The sequence below is a fragment of the Panthera onca genome, chromosome X, assembly GCF_046562875.1.
Source record: "Panthera onca isolate mPanOnc1 chromosome X, mPanOnc1 haplotype 2, whole genome shotgun sequence".
NCBI classification, from domain to species: domain Eukaryota; kingdom Metazoa; phylum Chordata; class Mammalia; order Carnivora; family Felidae; genus Panthera; species Panthera onca.
This window is the reverse complement of record NC_138357.1, coordinates 108,949,151-108,963,294: the sequence shown is the minus strand read 5'-3', so window position 1 is coordinate 108,963,294 and position 14,144 is coordinate 108,949,151. Positions and strand designations below refer to the sequence as shown.

Here is a 14,144-nt window from a genome sequence, read left to right as displayed (position 1 = left end):
TGGGCAAACAGGGAGAGTCATTTTGGTTGTTTAGCGGCAGGTCGTGTTCTCATGTTTTCATTCCTCAGTCAGCATAGAAGATGTTCTGGATTGTTTTGGAGCTTCCTCTGGAGCTTCCAGGCGGGGCTTACATATTTCTTACATATTTTGTAAAGTGCTTATTGCACAGTAGAACTACAGGTCATCTGGGGATGAAAATTGGACACATGGCACTGCTTCCCAAAGTCATGTACTTTGAGAAGCCGCGACAGAAGAGGTGAGAGAGTAATGGTGCCTTTGAATTCTCTGATGATTCTGATTTCCGGAAGCAAAGCCTAGTTCCCCACGAGAAAGTGGATGATGGAATTTTTTTTTTTAAATGCATGCATAATCGTTCAAAAAATGTAATTTTACTGGATGTTTATCTTTCATCAACCAAGATGGTTGGTTATCTTTTCAGTATTTAGTTGTTGCCATCAGCATGGAGTCATCTGCTTGAAAGGACAGAGGAGGTGCCCTGTTTTCCATTTTTCAAGTCAGGTGGATCCCATCACGATCCTGGAGTAATCCGTCACTAGGCAATGGCTTCACAGCATTCTGATGAAACATTTTATTTTTTAATTTTTTTTTTTTTTTTTTTGAGAGAGAGAGAGAGAACTAGAACGAGTTGGGGAGGGGCAGAGAGAGGGGGAACAGAGGGTCCAAAGCAGGCTCTGAGCTGACAGCAGCAAGCCCGATGTAGGGCTCAAACTCACAAACGTGATATCATGACTTGAGCCAACTGAGCCTCCCAAGCGCCCCCCTGATGAAATATTTTAAATATTCCTTCAGGAAGAAAGGCCCCCAGATACTGGGCTGTATATTGTCAGGAAAGAAGGCCCGAGTGCATGTTCATGGGGATGACGCTTATTCACAAGTCTTTACAGTTGGAAGGTCGTTTTACAACATTGGGCTCCTAGGATGCTTACGGTAACATCCCATGGAAGAGACGGGGTGGGTGTTACTTGCAGTACCCCAAGTGGGCACACCCGGAGACTCCTAGGGTGAGAGGGGCCGCCTGAGGCACGGTGCTCCTGCAGCACTGAGGCAAGGGGACAGCTTCGAGTTGACCCCTGCCTTTCTCTTTTGCCACCGGGTTTGTTTATGGGCCTCCTGCAAGGAAAGGAGTTTTGGACTCTCACAGGCAGCCTAGCCTGAGGGAAGCTAGAGTGTTGAGCTATCCAAATGAATGTTGATACCACAGAATTTCATTCTGTCAGTTGAAAATGGAACAAACTGATTTCTTCGGCTCCTTAAGTGCATTAGACCCTACTCTAGGCCATAGGGGTTCAAAGCTGAGTGATAGCTCAGCCCAGCCCGGAGAGCTGAGGGACTGGCCTGTGCTTGCCATTCTCTTTCCCTTTCTTCTTCCTCTTCTCTTCTTTCCTCCACCCTTAAAATCTACTTAATCTTATATATTAACACGTTTGAGCCTTTGGCACCTGAAGTCATGCTCATTCTCTTGCATTCCTTATCTTCCACATTAGAATATTCATTCCCTGAGAGATGGAATTGAAATTGCATTTTAAATACAGGTCCAGCATGTTGTTTGCCTTTAGTAAGTGTTCAGCTTAATTATTCGATTATTAAAGTATTTAAAGAAAGTGATTCATACAAACATGTGAAAAATACAACCCTGTTGGGCGGTTTTCACTTTAAAAGTCACTTTAAATCCTCTTTTGATAACAATCCTGCTATCGGCAGCCAGGGTAGAAGCTGGACTAGACGAAGGACGAATCCTTTCTGCTTAGGGAATCCACTTGCCAAATGTAGGAATAGCTCCATCGCTACTCTAGATTCCTGTAGCCACGTACCTTTATGACCATGAACATTCTAGTGATGCTGCACATGTAGCAGTGGAATAGAGTCTCTCTTACTTCACGTTGGTATGGAAAATCCCTCCGGTATTCCACCACCATCTGTACAGGAGGCTTGTGTGTGTTTGCTAACGAATGTCAAGTGCGGGGCCGGTTGGCACAGTAGCTTAGCCCTTCTCTCATCTCCACAGAGTTCATAAAATCCAGCCTGTTACAAGAGGCTTTCCTTCTTCAATAATAGTTCTAAGTCCAGTATGGAAATATCAGTCTCTCTGTTGGCTTTTAATATACAAGGCCTTCTGTGCATGTTTCCGGGAGAGTTGATTAGAGACTTCTTTGTAAATTAATGTCCCACTCCAGCCCATTTTCTGCTTCCCTTGAGGAACACTCAGTGACTGTACTTGTGCAGCAAAGTCAAATTATTTAGTTTTATTGTATGCAACATCAGATGAGCTAAAGAGAATCTTTTCCCAGAAACATCTCTTAACCCCCAGAGTGGAATCACAAGTAGGGTGGTGGGCTAGCGCCTGGACAGGCATGCCTGCGATCATCTCAGCATCTGTGCAAGGCACCTCAGGCTTGCTGCAGATGAGTGAGACATGAAAATAGATTTTGGGGCTAGTTAGAAGATTCAGAGCTAGCTCGAGAGAGCCGGGGAGCTGAATATAAAGTTTTCTTTGAACCTGTTTCAGTACACATGAAAACATCTGCTAAGATGGGTGATATTTTCTTCAGGGATTCTTTCCCTATTTAGAAATTGTAGGCCCTGGTAAAATTTATTAAAATATTTTGTAATCTAAGTATTCAGAAGGGCATAGAGTATTTTGGGCTTTGGGAAAGGTAGCATAACAGGCAGATGTCAGCATTAGCAGCTGATAATACATATGTCTTTTGCCTTCTGTTATTCTGGTACTCTACCTCAGTGTGACCTCTATGTGTTTGCAGCTTTATAGAACGTGCGTCATGATTTATACTTATTAAACTTTATTTGTATAAATACATGCCCACTTAGCCATACTTTGGATGACTTGCTAAAACACAGACTCCTGGGCACCACCACCCCTGGAGTGTCTGGTTCTAGGTCTCAGGGGTGGGGGCAAGAATTGGCATCTTTTAACACGTTCCCAGGTGATGCTGATGCTGCTGGTCTGGGGACCACGCTTTGAGAACCACTCTCCTAGACATTCACCAAAGTATACCACTCCACCAAGAAAGCAGTTGAGTGAAAAGAGTAATAACATGATTAGTAATGTTAGAGTAATGAGATTTAGTTAAGAAGAAATGTTTTCAGTGATGGGAACATGTGTATATCTTTTAAGAGGACCAATTCTCCAAATACAAAAGGAACCATTTTAGTATTTATTCAGCCATTTAATACCCTTAAATTAAATTCAGCCCCAAAGTTGATTTTAGGCATTCTGAGCCATAGATCTGTACTGATTCTATTTTTTTCACCTGTAGCGATTTTGATCACTACCCCCTCGTAGTGATTTTAATACAATTACTTTTTTTCCACTTGTAGAGATCCTTTGGTGGTTTAGTTCTTAGATCTACAGGCCTATATTCTTGGGAAATCTGATGCTAGAGGTAGCCCAGTGAAAATGTTGGTAAATACCAGGTTTTGAAAGCAGTAGCTATTGTAATTAGACAAGACAAGTAATACATAAAAATTGGAAGAGGAAGAGGGAAATGATCATTATTTACAGATCTCTGTAAACCCAGAAATCTCAGTGAGATCAACCAAAAAACTCCCACAGATAAAAAGAATTTAATAAGGTCACTAGTTACAAAATTAATATTAAAAAATCAATAGTTTTGATCTACACTAACATCCACCAGTTAGAAAATATAACAAAAGAAATAAATACCATATCTATATAAATAAACTTTTAAATGTTAACTGAAGGACTTACGAGAAGACTTGGTAAATGGAAAAGTATGTTATATTCTAGGCTGGGACTGTTCTTCTCTAAGTTTATCCACAAATTTAAAGCTTCCTTAGTTTTTAAACAAGTCACAGGAAAATTCCTACAAAGAAGATGACTTACTGCCAGTTATTAAAGTTTTGGGGAGTGCTTTCCTGATTTTGATGGAGCCAATATAGGAAGTTCAGTATATAAAGAGTTGCCCTGAGTGTTTTATAAAGGGGCGGTTCGTATCAGTAGGGAATAGTCATCTGGGGACAAAAAATACAGTTGAATTTCTTGCTCCTTACACTAAGATAAATTCTAAATGGGTCAAAAACTTAGAAATTGAAACTAACATGAACAGACATTTATCCAAAGAAGACTTCAGATGACGCACAGACACATAAGAAGATGTTTATCGTCACTCAGCATCAGGAAAATGCAAATAAAAACCACAAGGAGATAGAACCTCACCTGTCACAATGGCTAAAATCAACAACACAAACAACAACAAATGTTGGTGAGGATGTGGAGAAAAATGAACCCCCATGCACTGTTGGTGGGAATGCAAACTGGTACAGCCACTGTGGAAAACAGTATGGAGGTTCCTCAAAAAGTTAAAAGTAGAACCACACTATGATCCAGCAATCAGAGCCCTAGGTATTTACCCAAAGAATACAAGAACACTAATTCAAAGGGATACATGCACCTCCATTTTTATAGCAACCTTGTTTACGATAGCCAAGATACGGAAGCAGCCCAAGTGTGTCTATTGATTGATGAATGGATAAAGAGGATGTGGTATATATACAATGGAATATTATTCACCATGAAAAAGAATGAAATCTTGCCATTTGCAATAACATGGTTGGAGCTAGAGAGTATAATTGAAGTGAAATAAGTCAAAGAAAGACAAAATACCATATGATTTCACTCATATGTGGCATTTAAGAAACAAAAACAAGCAAAGAGGAAAAAAGAGAGAGACACAAGCTGAAAAACAGGCTCTTCATTATAAAGAACAAAGTGATGGTTACCAGAGGGGAGAGGGTGGAGTGATGGGGATTCAGGAGTGTACTTGTGATGAATACTGGGTGATATATGGAAGTGTTGAATCACTGTGTTGTACACCTAAAACTAATATAACACTACGTTAACCAATTGGAATTAAAATGAAAACATAAAAAGAAGTGAAACTGTAGGGGTGCCTGGCTGGTTCAGTCAGTGGAGTGTGTGGCTTTTGATCTTAGGGTTGTGAGTTCGAGCTCCACGTAAAATCTTTAAAAAAAAAAAAGTGAAAACGTAAAAGTGATGTTTTTAATGATCTTAGAGTTGGGAAGACTTTTTGAAACAACATAGTTCAGAATTCAAGAAGAGAAAATATCAGTAAATTTGACTACAAATTAATAAAAATTTCTGCAGGGCAAAAATTATACACGTACATACACAGATAACCTACTGTAAAGCCAAAAGAGAAATGATGAACTGGGGAAAATGTTTGCAACCCATGTAACAAAGGCCTAACTAATTTCCCTTACATAAAAAGTGCTCTTGCAAAAATCAATGAGAAGAAGACCAACAGCCTAGTATAAAAATAGGTAAAGCAGAGGAACAGGCAGCTCATAGAAAAAGAAATGTAAATGACTTATACACACAAGTAAAGATGCCCAAGCTTACTCTTAAGTACAGAAGCCCAAATGAATACCATTTTTCACCTATCAGAATGACAAAGATCCAAAAATTAAATAGTAGGTCATATAGGTGAGGGTGTGAGGAAAGGAATACTGGCATACACTGTTGATGGGCGTGAAAACTGGTATGGCCTCTTCTGACCACAATTTGACAATGCCTATCAATATTTGACATGAATGTGCCATTTGACTCATCAGTTCCGATTTGGGTATGTCTCCTTATAGATGTACAGTTACTTGCGGGTATTGTCAAAGGTCACGTACAAAGATATTCTTTGCAGTGTTACTGGTAATAGTGAAAGACTGAAAACAACCTAATTGTTGATCAGAAGAGGATTCATTGAGTTATTATGATCATACAGTAGAATTCTGCGCAGCTAATTAAAAGAACCTTGTAGGTCTATATGTACTTATAAAGTGTAATTTCCTCCACTTCTAAGTGAAACAAGTTTAAGAAGAGTATATATGATAAATTTCTACTTGTGTTTTTAAAAAGAAGGGGAGAGGGGCTGGCTCAGTACAGCATGGGATTCTTGATCTCGGGGTCGTGAGTTCAAGCCCCGGGTTGGATGTAGAGATTGCTTAATAGAAATTACTTAATAAATTTTTAAAAAGCAGAGAGAGTTCATGATATAACAAAAAAATTTTTACTTAACCCATTATATCCACAACATTGTTTTAATATATAATGAATGTTAAAAATATAGTATATTGCCTTTTTCAACTGTCTTTGGAATTTGCTTTATCTTTTACACTGGCACCACATCTCAATTTGGACTAGCCACATATCCAAGTATTCAGGAAGCACATATAGCTCCTGAGTCCTGTGTTAAGCAGAATAGGTGTAGACAGTAGAGGGTACTGGGCTATAATCTCAGAGACCCAGGTGGCCCTACAGCCAATTGCTGTGACAGTGTGCAAGGAATTCACTTTTTCCTGGGCCTCATTTTCTCCGATAGAGTATGAAGGATCAGACTAGAGTCTAAAGTCCCTACCAACTTTGATACTTATAGTTCAAATATATTATTTCATAGTATTTACCAAAGTCAAAAATGTAGTTGTGTTTTCTTTCATAGACCCTGTTTTCACCACTCCTGAAATTCTGTTACTTTTGTAGGGACTCTTGTTATTGCTAGAGTAAGATTTCTTGTTTATTGGTTTCTTTAAAAGAAGAACGTTAACTCCGCTGCCTGTGTGATGTCAACCAAGTAGAGTTGGTCAGTTCTTTCAGTAGAATTAAGTCAGGTTTGAGGCTTTGCTAATTCAGATGGTGTATGGAGAACTTGGAAAGAGTAGAAGAGAAAGTCATATCAACAGAGTCTAAAGAAAGAATAAATATTGAAGGAGAAAAGTTGAGAGACAAGTTTTTAAGGTACAGTTCTGTGTATAAAATTCATTCTTCAGAAGACAACAAGCAGTAGTTGTCTTTGAACAAGAGAGAAGGAGAATAATATGGACATTGGATCTCAGCCATGACTACACATTAGAATCGCTTTTTAAATTCCCGATGCCCATTCTGTACCTGAGAATGGTGGTTTTCAAAGCATGGTCCCCAGACTGCCAGCCGCAGTATCACCTGGGAGCTTGTTAGACGCTCAAATTCTTGGGCCTTATCCGGAGACCTGCTGAATTGGAAACCCTGGGGTGGTGCCCAGCAGCCTGTGTTGTAATGCTCCCCTGGTAAATCCAATATGCAGTCAGAGCTGAGAATTGTAGAGCTAGAAGGTTTCCAGGGCAGCGGTAGCAGGTGGCTTTCATGTGGAGTGCCAGCTTTCATTCTGCATCGGCCATGGGCATGGACTTAGAGATGCCGTGCAATTTGCCTGCATTGCGGGGTTTGGGCACTTTATTGGCATTATAGGGACTTGGATGGATTATAGGATGGTGCATTTCACAAATAGAAGTCAAGTGTCTTACCCAGTCGGGAAAAAAAAAAGAAGAGACCGAGACAGAGAGAAAAGGGAATAAAAAAAGAAAAGGAAAAAAAAAAAAAAAACAAAAACGAACCGAAGCCACAAAAGGTTGGGGAGGGAAGGGAACAATATACTGGGTAAAATGTTACATGTGAAGAAATTCCAGCTAGAACACAAAATATTTCATTTATATATAAGGGTTTCTTAAAGAAGTTCAAGTGTCATGGGGATTTTAGGCCCACTTTATGATCTATCATCAGTTCTATTTGATCAAAAAGTACCGAAGGCTTGTTCAACCCTTTATCATTTGGCATTAAAGGATATATTTCCTCTTAACATTTAGACTTTTGATAGGAATGCACTTAATACAGATATGGTAAATTCAGAATGAACTAAACCAGAAAATAAAATATATTTTCCAAATGTAAAGAAGTTGTCACTGACTGAGAAGGAGTTAACGTGTCACATTCTTTTGATTTCCACTCCTCGGGAGAAATCACAGCATCTGTAGTTTTGGAGGCATGTTATATCGTGATTTCTCCAGGCTGAATCTTAGAGATCGGCCTGGGAATTTTCAGCCCTGACAAAATAAGAATGGACCCATTAGAGGATCAGGTTCATTTGATTTTTCAAAAGTTAGGGGAAATATGCAGATCACTTCAGAGAGTCCTTCCGCTCTGCCTTGTCGTGAGGCAGATGAAGGAAGGCAGGCTGGGCTGTGTTGCGGGAGCATTTGGAGCTGCTTATTCTTTGAGATCTCGGCAGTGTATAACTTCCACAAGCCCTTTCTGTGTGTATTTTTTTCTCTTCCCAAAATATTCCATTTTACATGGGAAAGTCAATTTTGATAATTTCGAAAAGCTAGGCATTACAACAGAATTTGTTCCTCTTGGAAAAAACAAAAAACACAAAAAAACGCTCCTTTACCATGCAGTAGAACCTGCCAGTCGTACCTGGGTAAAAACAATTCTGATAGAACTTTTCCAATCATCACATTTATTACGGAAAAGATTAGCATACTGTTTGTGAGACCATGTTTATCTACTAAAAATATGATTTTGATTTTTGTATTAATTTCGTAGTGCTCAGTTTGTATTTTTAGCTTGTTTCATGAATTGGGCTCTGCGTATAAAGTGGTTTTCAGCACACTGGTAATATTGTTGAGTATCTTCCTCAAATAGCAAGCATGCATTTCAACAGCTTTTTGGACAGAACCGCAGTTAATACTTTATTTACAGGAAAAATGTACGGTTTTTAAAATTGTTAGTTTCTCATCTTCTGTTTTTGGCATTTACATTATGAAACTTCATCTCGGCATGTAGACTTACCTTGTACTGCCAAAAGGAAAGAAGTGGCTTTTCTGCAACGCTAAATAGTTTTGACTTTATTGTCTGCCTCAAAACAGCAGCTGATACCAGAAAAATGCCGTCTCATCATTGGGCCTGGGGTGTCCAAAAGAGGCAGGAACCAAATGACTGTAGCTCCCTGTCTGCCCTGGCCCTCTCCTCTTTTCTCTCCGTTTTCAGTGCCGTGAAGAGCAGGAGAACAATATTCTGCAATTAAGGATTCCATTAAGTTGAAGAAAAGAGCAAATGGGGGATGTTTGTTCTCCAAGCTGAAAAAATTTGTCTGGGTAGGGGGGAGAGGGGTAGTGGTATAGAGAGAGGTGGGTGGAGAGACGAAGTCAGGGCTGTTTGTTGAATATACTGTTAAGGACTGTTACCATCCTAATTAATCAAGTTAGAAATTACAGCTGTAGTCGGTTTCCCCCCAATTCTTGTTATCAATTTTCTTCTCTTTTGAGACAAAGCAAATATAAATTTTGTGTTCATTTGTCATTCGTTCTTTGACTTCAGCATCTCTGAAAATAACAATGTAGCACAAAAGCCCAGTATTTACCTAGTTGTAATGTGGGTTGCCATGGTGTTTTGCAAATTATTGCAATTATGTTCACCATGCGAGTCGCCCTTGGTAACTGGCGAAAAAACTGATAATCCTGTTTTGAACAAAAGGTCAAATTGCTGAATAGAAAGTCTTGATTAACTAAAAGATGTACAAAGTGGAATTATTTCCTACCATTCAGAAATAGTTCTTGATCGGGTTTGGGGGAGGGGGTGAGTAAGTACATCTGATTACTGAAGTACAAAGCATTGAAAGGATGTTGTCTTGAGCCTTTCATGTAGTCTTAATGGTGGCTTTTTTGTCAAATTTACCCATTTGCGGCATTGAAAGAGGCAGCTGCATTTAAGCTGGAGAGACGGTGCTTTTTCAAGGGTTCAGTGCAAGGAAAGTTCTCAGCAGTATCTGCAGTTTACTAGTAGCCCCTGGTCTATTAAAACTGATGTGCCGCATTTGAGCCCATTGCTCTGGGTACTTGTGAACCCCTCTGGCTGATGATCTAATAAAGTGCTCTTACTGGACAATCTCTGATCAGCTACTTAGAAAGGAGCTGGGGGAGGGGCGGGAGGGACCCCCTCACAGGCAGTCAGACTTGGTGTAGGCCAGACAAGACTCAAGCGAGTGGCCAAACTGAAAGGTTTGTCCTGATGATAATCTGTGCTAAGCTGTGATCACAGTTTTTCTTCTGGAGGGAAATCTTAATTTTATTCAAAGTTGACTAAAAAATGAAGACTAGAAATGTCTTTTTGAAGTTCAAAAATCAATCTTTGTGGATTTGTTTCTTAAATTATGGGCATCTAGAAAATGTACGGTCTTACATTTAGGGAAAACCAAAAGTTTCCCAGGTTACAGCCAAAGGTCAAATGGATTTTATCTCTTCTGGATCTGCCAGAGCATCTGGGGGGAGTGAATTTCGAAGGCAGGGGGTCTCTTCTTTTTTTAATGGCCACCTGAAAAATCAGTTCTCAAAACTTTTGAGAGTGTGTGAAAGTGGCATGAAAGGAAAGCAAACCTTAACAAGTTTGTGGGTTTACATTCTACATCACCTAGCAACCCCCTGGCTCGGCCAGATCTCTTGTCTACCCTTAGTTCTGTTTACAGACTATTCAAACGGCCCTTCGAAACCATGAAAGATATTCAGTTTCATTAGTACCATTCTCAAGGAGAAAATAATTAAAGTTAAATGAACAAACATTGCCTGGTGATGGTTTGAACTCCATTCTGATTTTCAGATGCCCTTTGAGGCTCTTGCATAGATAGTTCAGTTTTACCATTTGTTGTTCAGTACCCAGAGGCAGGCATATCACATTAAACCATACCAATAAATTACTAGACTGCTAACAAACAAACAATAAAAATTACTTTTCGCTAGACTTCAGCAAAGAAAAACTCTGCTGATAATAAGGTTCTAGGCATGCCCACCTGTTTGATTTTTTTTTTTAATTTGATTCCTGTCCTAGATATCGTATGTACATTGAATAAAGGCAGCGGAGGGGGTGTGGGGAACAAAGCACCTCTGTTTAAAACGGATTTATAACCTACCTTCAGAGATCTAACATCATAACAAAAAGTATTCCGATGATAATCCATGGAAGGCTGTGTGCATTTTAGTGAGTGGCTTAGTTTCATAAATGATTCTACTACTACTAATCCATGCCCTGCCACTTTCTACTTAGGAACTGCTTATGTGCTTAAATTGACCTCTTTGTAAAATTTCTGAATTAGTAAAAAAAAAAAAAACACATTTTTTTAAAGGAAAAAAAACACATTTTTTCATGTGTTTTTTTTGTTTTTTTTTTTATTCTCATAAGCACGTTCCCTGAGAATTCATCTTGGTAACAGCCAAGCACATGAGACAGTTCAAAATATTTTTCACATGTATTAGTGATTTGATTATATTGAATGCTCTTGGCAAAACTTCTCTTCCTTCATTAATAACAGCTTTCTAATTATAAACGCAGTATGTGCTTGCTGTAGAAAATTCAGAAACTACAGAAACAAGAAAAACTACCTACAGCCAACCTACGATGACATTTTTGGGTAGTTCCTTCCAGTCTTTTTTTTTTTTTTTCTTTCTGTGTACATACTGATGAAACTAAGGCTTGAACTTGCTTTTGAGGTTTTATCTGTTAGTGTGTGTTCATATCAAAGGTGACTTTTCGTCATTATTGAAGACTTGAGAGGCAGGGGTGGACGTGCAAGTAATGAACAATGTTTCTTAGAGGATCCGTCACTATAATATTAATATAAGCAACAGAGTAGCCATTTTACCATCTCATTCCACTCGATTCTCTCTCTCTCTTCCTTTTCCGTATTGAAATGTCTGTATTCCTTAACTGACACATCCATCTATAACCATTCATGGTGGAAAGTCGGACATTCGTCGCAGTTGGAATATTACATCCCCAAGTCACTTGTAGCTTCACATAGGAAGGGAAAAAAAAGTCTTTTATGCAAAGATTTCTATTTTTTTTTTTTTTTTTTAATTTTTTTTTTTCAACGTTTTTTATTTATTTTTGGGACAGAGAGAGACAGAGCATGAACGGGGGAGGGGCAGAGAGAGAGGGAGACACAGAATCGGAAACAGGCTCCAGGCTCCGAGCCATCAGCCCAGAGCCTGACGCGGGGCTCGAACTCACAGACCGCGAGATCGTGACCTGGCTGAAGTCGGACGCTTAACCGACTGCGCCACCCAGGCGCCCCTTTTATGCAAAGATTTCTAATACAGTAGAGATTAATGGAACGTGGAGAGGAAAATGCTTTCAGTTTCTCATATAAAGTGAAAGCAGGGCAGCCTGGAAATGTTGTATTCTTACTATTTGTATTTTGTTAGATCTCTAACATCCATAGTACATGGCTGGGTCGCATGAGCTCTTTGTGCTTTGTTGACAGTTGACAGACAAAGCAGAATTATTCCTGAAGCAAGGTACTGTGTACTTAGTTGTGACCTATTATAGCCTACGAATGTAGCTTGCTTTTGAGTTGGATGAATAGGGAGAGTATTTTAGAGAATAGGCTTGAATATACTGAGAGGTTTTAGCTGCCCACACAGAAAGATACGTGTCTTCCATTGAACTCCCCCCCCCCCCCATGTAATTTTCCTTATAAAATCATTTTAAGTATATTTTCCCTGGTTGCTTGCATGGAGACAATTTTAACTGTTCTAGTATTGTCCTACAGTGGTAAAATAAAATTGCTGGTAATTGTTGGCTTTCTCTGCTCACAGTATAGCGGGAGAAGATGGCTTGCATGGGGCTCTTTAATGTACCTCGGGGACATCTTCTGATGCTCAACCTCTGATTGCAAATTAAAATAACAAGGCCGTGGTATTGGATTTGATGTGAGGCAAAGCAGAGCAACTTGCTAATTTATCATGTAATACACAATTGCTGAGGTTGGCATTTGTGCACTTGTGGTGCTATTCTGTGTGTTTAAATGAGGACCACTGTTTGCATCTAACCTATCATAACAGTTTGAGAGTGCTCCATTATCCTTTCAGCAAACTGATGGCAGAGTCTGGTCTTCACACAAATGATAAGATCAATAAGTTTCAAATAACTTGGATGAAATGACATGTGACTGTTCATTTAAAGAGATGTCTTACTTTAAAAATCAATTTTGGTAATATTTAAAATTTTTCCATTGACAAGGCACTTTCCACTTCTGTTTTGTTTGATAATTTTGTTAAAAATATTTTTGTATTAACTTCAGTGAATAGTTTATATATGTATTTTTCCTGATTTGCTCTTTCATCTCCTACCATGGCACCTCTCTGAGACTTAATAATCACTCTTTGACAGGCCAGCATGCTGCAGTGTAGAAGATTTAACTTTAAAAGCAAAATTATGTTCCTGTTAAAACTTCCCCTGGAGATCTTAGGAAAATTTTCTCCCAGTTTTGGGTGCAAATGTGGGTCAGAAAGCAATTTGTTTTTTGATATTTCTGGAAATCCCAAATCACAACATGTCATTCTTGAAAAGCAGCTGTGGGCCCATACTGTGCACTGTCTGTAAGACCCATTTTATACTGGGGATAATTCTGTGACAGAAAAAAGTGACTGCAAGGGAGCCCCAGAACATTTATAAATGGTTTTGGGTGAAAAGCGGATCTGGTTCTCAAAGTGTGTAGAGTTTGGGTAGAGGAGCAGTTAATGGCTGTTATAGAAAAATAGTAATGATACGATGAACTGTGGAAGAGCACGTTTCCTGGCTGCTCTTCCTGCACTCCTGGAGAGCCACGACAATTTCAACTAAATCATACGTCAGTGCACTACTGGGGGTGTTGTGTCTTGAAAATCTCTGAATCCTGAAATAAAGCAGAGACGCTTTCCTCTTCCCTTACCATCCATTCTGCCATCTACAACTTCAAATCTAGTACAGTTTTGCCAGGAAAGACCTGGAAAGTTCACTTGCATTGACTGCACAGTTCTGTTATTTTGCGATCACATTGAAAAGCACCTCCACCTAATCTAACCAGTTATCCATCATCATTGCTCTCTATTTTTGGTAACACCAGGTGGAAACCGACCAGAATCTTCCCTGCTTGGAATAATGCGTCTTCACCAGTGCATTGCCCCCTGTAGCCCAGCACTAATGTTCCCCAGTAGTGGAGGCGTGTGGAGGGTAATAATGATAGCTTACATTTAATGAACATTGTTGTGGGCTCTGAACAACTCTAATAGAGTAAATATTATTGCCTTGTGTTTTGTAGATGAGGAAACGGAGGCTCAGAGGAAAGTTCAGTGACTTATGTAAAATTACCCCATAATAACTGGGTGGGGAGAAGCTGTGTTCAAGTGCACTTTTTCATAATTTCGTTTCTGCATTCTTCATTGAGTGTGAACCTTTGCACAAAGGGGAGGACACTACCAGATCCACAGTGGGTCATCCCCTGGGCCTG

General features: G+C 39.4%; 1 protein-coding gene across 1 annotated transcript in view; it reads left to right on the top strand.

Moving 5' to 3' along the window:
• POLA1 (DNA polymerase alpha 1, catalytic subunit) overlaps positions 1-14,144 on the top strand; it is a 303,543-nt gene that overhangs the window by 177,463 nt on the left and 111,936 nt on the right. The window lies entirely within an intron of this gene.